We start from the raw sequence: 8905 nt of genomic DNA, 5'->3' as shown, positions 1-8905 counted from the left end.
GCGGCCCGCGAGAACGATTATGAGAGGGTCGTTCGTGGGGTGCGCGCATGTCCCGTACTATCGATCCCACCTTACATAACCCGGTTCGTTCACCCCTCCCGGTTGGTATAGTGTCCGAAAAAACCAGATACAAGTCGGGATCGATCCCGTCCCGGGAGCTAGCTCGTAACTCGGGTACCGTTTACGTTTCTCGAGCGAATTTCGACCCTAAAGACTGAGGACAAAGGAATTACCGCCCTCGCCCATCCCCGGCGACCTAAAAAGCCCGGTTCTTGATATTTCAGTAATAAAATGTGACCCTAAAGATTTCTGGAGCGCTTTGAAGTGTTAGTATTTATTACAATTGAGATAACGAATTGTTTCTCGTGATAATCGGTAAAGTCATTTGGCAATATTTTCTGTTAATTGTTTCTGAGTATAACTCACAAAATATATATGAATAGATTTCAGGAAATGAACATAAAGCAATATATTATTATTCTTAAAAAGAGTTAGGTATTTTTGAAATGTTATTATATTATTTTAATATACATACCTACAGTGAATACTTTATTAGACAAGTAAAGTATGCTATTTTCATGGTTTCTAAAAATATCAAGTAATTACAATCGATATAAACGAAATTAATAATTTCTTCGTGTCTATGACGTACAAGGGAGGTTGTCTTCAGTTTTAATAATCAATGAAGTGACGCTTACATGAAAACTTAATGGCCTAAATAGTCTCTATGTTCAACTTCTTGCCACAAATGCAATCATGGGCGTAAATCGCCAATGGTTGTCAAATAGTTATGTTTATGTTTTGAGTCATATTTTATATTCCTATATTTCATTAGATAAGTGTAGTTATATTAGCTCAAAGCAAGAAAACAATAAAAGTAAATGCTTAATCAGCGGTATGTAAGTTATTGTGTCATTTCATGGTTTGTTTTCGTCTTGGGAAACAATTTGTTAAATTATGAATTACAATCGATTGAAACATGAGATTCAGTTCGTTCATGTCAATTTTAGTAATAAAATTAAATGTTTTAAAATTAAAATATAATATAATTTTTTTTTTTTGAAAGTCTTTCTTGCTTCCTTAAAGTTACCTTTGTCTAAAAAACATACTATGTATATTGAATTTATTATTTGTATATAGACTGATATTTATCAAGCTTTAATTTTTATTAGACATTGGTTTGATGGCTTTAATATTTTGAAGATATTTTATGATACGTTTGTTGTTAAAAATAAATATATATTGGACTGTGTGATGTAAGTACAAAACAAAATACATACAATTAATATCATTATTCTGAATCAAATTTAATTAATTATGGAATTTATATTATTATTTTTGTAAGTAATTCGCGTGAAATTTTTTTTTGTTGTTATATATATTAGAGAAAATCTAAATATTTATTATTGAATTATTTATTATATTTATCTTAAAAGAATCACTATGGATAAGCAAGTTCACCTATGTAAGGATGTAATTATTTTATCCACATTTTTGTTTTACTGTAATGTTTTATAAATTAAAATATAATCTATTGACATTTAGCAAACAAGTAACATTTATTTTACAATTTATATTTTTAAGGTCAAAATTAAATTTTTTTTATTCAAGTAGGCTCATAAAAGCACTTTTCAATCGACATGTTATTGTTGAATTAACTGTGTTTTATTAATTAACCGTAAAGCCACCATCGGTTCGGAAAGTAGATTCTACCGATAAGAACCGCCGAAAATGTCAGTAGTTACTCTTTTCCGCCATTTTAATTACAGAGTATGTCTGTAAAGTACAATTCAATTCTCGAATAGATCTTTATATAACGTTAATATATAATATTATAGTATTTTATTTTTTGGTTATCACGTTTTTTCATTGAAATGGGTATTACATGGCTGTGATACTTGTATTGTGACACAATACAGATGGTATGTCTAATAGAATAAAAGTAATCTTCCTTATACACATCATAACATTCTGGGAATGAACTGTTGTCTCGGACTCCTACTGACTAACTAACTCAAACTCAGGGCGTTCATATAAGCCAGGGCCAAGGGTACGTTTTTTATTCTTCCGCGACCGTAGCCCTTTGTTAGGCTTCCTTATGCTCCTATATTGCCTACTCAGAAGTTTCCGTAATGAGTCGTGTCTTGTGGGCCGAAACCAACTCCGCCTCATCAAGTGAAGTCACAAGATCAAACAAACCTAATTTAACCTGGAAGGAGTTATAAGTAAAGAGATTCATTCACTAGATCTATTTCTTACATTGGCAGTAATTTTAATATAACCTGAACGGTGGTCGCCTTTGCCGTTTAGATCTTGTATCCTTAGAATAATTAAATGTCATCTATCCTTACTAATAAATTAGGATACATTGTTTTATAATGCCTATCTGAAACAAAAAAAATACTAAAACAATATACGTAAAACTCATATCAGAAGATGCTGCGTGTTTCGGAGAAGATTAAAGTATATAATGCTAATACATAAGGAACATCTATTGACAGTTTAAGACTTTTCGCGTTAATGCTATTTGTTTCGGGTTTTCTATAATACATTGCTGTTTGGTGTTTAACAAGTGCGTTATATCGAACGTTCGGTTTGGTTATCGGATCTACGGTTCTCGTTACATAAAATATTATAGATCATCCAAAAGCTATTCTTCATTAAAACATCAAAAATATATGTAATTATTACAATTTTATTTATTCATTTTTAATCTCTTCATAGTACGAAAACAAATTCGCATCTCACCGTCTGTACATTTAAATCCTTTAAATCAACGTATTGTAATGTACACACAGTTTTAATTAATGAATAGAGTTATTTAAGATGGTTTATATGTTTGAAACATGAATATTAGACTACAAAAAAACCGAGAATTTCAACTTCCCTAGCCAGAAAAATACGAATTCTCTTTATATCTTTGTTCTTCAACCTAAAAGTTATAGTCCCTTAATGTACCCGTGTAAAGCCGGGTCGGGTTGTATGTATAATATAACGTTATTAATTCAAGGAATAAATGTTCATACCTCTCCCTCTATATCTTAACTAGCTGTGCAGGTGACTTCGTGCGCTTTTGAATTAAACAAAAAAGTTATTTTTGTAGTCTAAGTTACTCCTTATTACATCAGCTATTTGCCAGTGAAAGTCCCGTCAAAATCGGCCCTGCCGTTCCAGAGATTAGCTGGAATAAACAGACAGACAGACAGGCAAATTGAAAAAAAAAAGTTATTTTGGTATATGTACTGTGTATACATACATATGCATCGTAAAAAGGTGTTATTTTAATATTACAAACAGACATTCCAATTTTATTATATGTATTTATATCGATTCTTCATTTATATCAATATATAAATTTAATTCAAACTTCGATTATTAGCGAAAGACATTTTTATAAGATTCGATTTTTCGAGTGTTGTTTACTTAAAAGTCTACCTGCTTCATAATCACATTTCATTACAAATATATATGAAGAAATCAACTTGTAAACAAAGCTCCTTTAAAATTCACCAGAATTAGGACAGGCGACCTTTAAACTTAAAACATTCGAGATGTTTCCAAGGCTACTCAGAAATTTACTTGGAAAACTTTATTTTATACAGATACACATTAATACATATTAATTGAAAAAATATTACTCAAAACAATATATATTAAATATAAACATAAGATTTTCTTTTATGTCGTTTTTTCAGCGATTGAGCGATATATATTATCAAAGAATTACGACTAAGAATTTACCTGTATCAAAGATGAAATCAAAAATATTTTTTATAAAAGTAGGGTTGTTTGTTAATATCCTGATTGTGTTTGAAATAAAAAAAAATCCAAAACCATATAATTAATATGATATACCATAAATGGGATATAGGAATTACAAATTCATAAATTAAACACAAAGCAAATTTGTAAAGTTACATTTTACACGGACTGAAAAAGGATAAACACTACAGAATTCAGTGGTACAGTAAATTCAGTGCTCTATCAAAATATGGCACACTGCCCAAAAGGCCTGCATTACCTCCCAAAAGGGCTATCTCAACTTCAGCCAAGGCTGTCTGCCAGCGCTTCGAATAGATTATAATTCTAAAGTTATATACCTAACTTTCATGTCTACGTTTTTAATTATTTTTCAAATAATAATATTGAAATAAATTAATTGAATTAAAATGTCTTTTTTTAAACAAACTTTAATATATATAACTTTATGTCTATCATGTTGGGCGTTGAGGAGTTTCATTGCCTGGAACCAATCATTGGTGCAGAAAAACTCAGCTCTATCGATTGGTTAGAACTAGTTTAAAATTCAGATGCAAGATTTGACCCAGATAACTAACAGGTGAGGTTAAATAAGAGCTTATAAGTTACGTACCTGCGTTCTGAATCAACACATACTCATTTAATACTAGTTTCCGCTCGCGTCTTCGGTCACGTGAAAGGGTTGGCTAATAAGTCAACGTGTTGTTGTAGACTTTAATCTATCTCAGTGCCAAATTTCCGTTCAGGCGTTCTGGTGTCATCAATCACAGTAACAAACATCCATCCGTCTAAACTTTCGCATTTATAATATTTGTAAAATTTATATATTTAGATAGATCTAGCACAGCATAATATAATCATTCATAATTAATGTAAGATGTACCTATATACTTCCTTTATACAGACTCAAATAGCTACATTTTAATCTTTTATTTACATTATTAAATTTAAAGGAAACCGACAAGAAACTCCCTAGTTATTAGTTATACATTATCTACTATATATATTTAAATTTATTCCTACTTCATAGATATGAACGAATACTTTACGCTTATGTTAATATATGTATATAATTTAGTACTTTTAAAGTGCATTAACCATTTATATATTTGTTAAAATATAAGTTTTTTTAAATCTATGGTTAATAATGTTTAATTCGATATTTATATTTTTTAATTTCTTGATTTCTTTTTTAATTAAAAAATATTCTTAGACAGTTTTAATTTTGATTTTCATTTATTAATTTAATTAATAAATTAATCTCTGCTTGTATTTTAGTTATTTTAATATTTTTCTCGATGTCAGTAGAATTTAGGATTGTATAATTTTAAAATGTAATTTCATGCTGGTAATTTAAAAGAAATAAATAAATTAGATGTATATTAATAGATTCGCAAAGATGAAAAATTATACGCGTTTGCATTATAACGCATTCGATAACGTAACGTACCTTGCCCCAGGAAGGCTGTATTGATTTTGTGAAGTCGGAAGCTTGGTGTTACAAGTTTATCTTCACTAGTGTTTATACACTGATTGTCACTTCGTGATTGTTTCACTATCAGAATAATTAGTATTGAAGTCGCATTTAATGTTTTTAGTTAATTTAGTAGCATCACACTCACTCATTGATGGCCAAAAATCTTATACATTTTCGGAAATAATTAAACAATAAAAGATTTTTTTTGTGTGTAAATGATGTTTTTTATTAAAATATATACCTATATAACATTATATTTTTTTATATGAAACGCCTTGAAGGTGATCGTTTTTTAAAAAAATACATTAGGGACCCTAGTTCTGTAACATTATCTACCAAACAATCCCGTTGCAAAATTATTAACAATTTTAAAATATGATCAAAAAAGTTTTTAATTAGTTTTATGTAAGTTACAAATTCTAGAATATTCTGTTATATTCTTATGCACGTACGTCACATGATCAAATATTACTTTCCCGTCTCGGTGTTCGTTTTATTCCGAGTTATCAATACTAATATTATAAATGGGAAAGTAACTCTATCTGTTACTTCACGCTTCGACTTCTGGACGGATTTAGATGAAATTTGTTATGAAGATAGGCTCCCGGGAAGAAGATAGGCAACTTTTTTTTAAATTTACTCTTCGAGGGGACAAAATGGGGGTAGACGGTTTGTGTGCTACAGGTAGTTTTATAAATTTCACGCGGGTAAAGCTGCAGGTTCAGCTAGTCGTCTATAAATATTAGCTAACCGATCTAATCGCTCGTAGAGTGCTTGTGTGGCGGATCGCGCGCGCCGCGTATTTTTTCTCGTACGAGTATCTAGTGTAATTTCTTGTTGTATTTATAAAGCTGACAGTATAGTATTACCCACATAAACAGTTTATAATCTTAGGAGGATATAAAGATTAATAAATTGTAACATTTGGTTACATACAGATATCCGAAAATCCACAACAGCGCGATTTTAAGACTATTTCTGCCTCGCACAATTACTCTGTTGTTGATGCTGTTGCAAGCGGTTTTTCCGAAACTATACGACTTGGGAAAGAGTTCAAGAAAAGAGTCCAAAAGGTTGTGCAAATGTCCATGGGATTTGGTAGTCACTTTTCATCAGGTGAGACTCCTGCTCGTTTGCCACCTGCATAAAAACACTTGCCGTTACATTTCCCCCTTCCTTAAAACATACAAATGTTTAGTATAATATTGTAAGTATCTAATAAAATAATTACCCGGTACTTATGTGAGCTGTTACTTCGTTTACATTCGTGTTATGTTTCTGATCCGTATTATACTAAAAGACTGTCAAAGCAGTCAAGTTAGAACATTAGTAACTTTAAACCAAAGGATCGGCTTCCGGATACTTAATATTCGTGGGTGTATAAGTTCACGCGGCTCCGTCATCGACGTTTCATCAAAATGGTTCATTGGAAGGAATAGTTTACTATTATTATAAGTTAAGCATGTACTTAACCGCATTTACACTAGTTTGTTAGTGTGAAAATCCAATTGCATATTCATTCGTGGTTCATGCAGGTTGTCTTGACTTGCATTATTAATAACGGACACATTAAAAATCATCAATAATAATGCTTATTTCTCGATAAATACTAGATGTGTGGAGTGGAATTCGTTGAATTCAATTCAGGATAAATATTGATTTTATTACTTATGTAAATTATTAAAAAAAGTTTTTCATTAGAATCTTTATTACAAACCGGATTGAAGCTTCACGCTTCATTTAATATTGAATGATCTAAAAGTGCTCGATGAGCCAACTCGAATAAAAAATATTTTTATTACGTTATTGTAAATTTGGAAGATTAGTCCATTAATCATTTAAAGCCATTTTGTCTGTTTAAAGTATTGTTTGTCATAGTTAGTGGTTACACTACGAACTAAGATTCCTTATTAAGAATTCTTAAGTAAGATATCGCCGTGATCAGATAAAATAGCATAAAATCGAAATATTCTTTATTCAAGAGCAAATGAAAAGCTACCAAAACTACTAAACCGCGACCGGTTCAGAAAGTAGACTCTACGTACAAGAACTGACAAGAAACTTAGTAGCCACTTTTTCCACCATTTCAATTTCAGAGATGATGTCTATAAAACTTACCCCAAACCAAAATATAAGACATAATACTATGAAAATAATCAAAGTATATTAATCGATATATCACTCAAGTAAAACAATTACCCAATAAAAAATTAACGGCAAGACTTGGGGTTTCAACCCAGTGCTTCGGGATTTGCACTCTTATAAGCGAGCCGCTAGACAAACGCTATGGTTATAAGAGCCATACCCCGTCACTAATTTGCACATTATAAACGAGAGTCCAGCGCCGCTCTGTCAATGTCACTTTGCAAGTTTGATTGGATGTTGAATTTTACCTGTTTCTATAAGGGTTGGCGACGTCTAATATACTCTAGATACTAGATATTTGATATTACATCAAGATAAATCAAAATTGAAAATAGCTACTGTATAGAATATGGCCGCGTGAGATGGTAACAAGAATGCTTGCAGCGATTCCTCGTTGAATTGTAATTCCGATTGCCTCGACGAAATTAACCAGCCAGGCAATATATATTTTGCTATTACTACGTAACTGCAAATAGAACAAATATATCACTTAAAATAAGATATATGTCACACAAAAAAGGAGTGTTTTACTGACAAGAGCAGCTAAACTCAGTTGATTAACCCGTAAATATTTACAGATTAACATAATATTCTAAATACCTTTTTCAACCGAGTTTTTTCACGCATTGTAGAACTGGAAACCTTTAGAACCTTATGGGTTGGGAACCGGGTTATGTGGGACTACCCACTAAAACTGCAATGGCCCAGTTAAGCCTTCAGATCCTAAACCACGAGATTTTTTCTTTGCATATTAGTCTTTCAATACACATGTTCTGTGTAGACCCTTACTCTGCTCGTGTGAACCCGAATAAACCATATACCAACTTTATATGAACTTTATAAAAATAAACTGAAACTACTGCGGATTTATTAGCATTTCTATCCGGCTGAAACTAAATACAGAACAACTTGTAATGTTACATTTAATTCAATAGTAACATGACGATTTAAAGGTTCTAGTACTACTTGAATAAAGTTCATATTAATTTATGTTACCTTAATTTTAAAAATGTTTTCGGACAAATTATTCAATGAAAAATAAAACAAAACTAAATGTTTTCAAAGCTTTCTCAGCCCTGTGTGAATTCTGAAACAATTTAAATGTAAATTCGGCTCTAGAGCTAACTGCGCGATCGCTACGAGTATACTTCAACGGAATGAGAGCATTTTATACGAGTACAACCAGTTGCTACCAACTCGACGTACATTTTAAACAATGTTTTCATTCCAAATATATTATTAGTAAAATCGCTTTGCTTTCTGTAATAATTCAATTCAAAATCCCTCATTCAATATTAAAGCATATACACACATAACATAAATTAAACCAAATTGGCATCAAAAAAGCTCGGTGTGTTCAGCAAGGCAAGACAGTATTTCACGTCGGCCCATCGTCTAAGACTCTACAAGGCACAAATTCGGCCACACATGGAGTACTGCTCTCACCTCTGGGCGGGTGCTCCCCAGTACCAGCTCCTTTCATTCGACCGTATCCAACGTAGAGCGGCTCGAATTCTCGACGAT

The sequence above is a fragment of the Vanessa atalanta genome, chromosome 22 (genome assembly GCF_905147765.1).
Source record: "Vanessa atalanta chromosome 22, ilVanAtal1.2, whole genome shotgun sequence".
NCBI lineage: Eukaryota > Metazoa > Arthropoda > Insecta > Lepidoptera > Nymphalidae > Vanessa > Vanessa atalanta.
Note: the sequence above shows the minus strand (reverse complement) of the source record.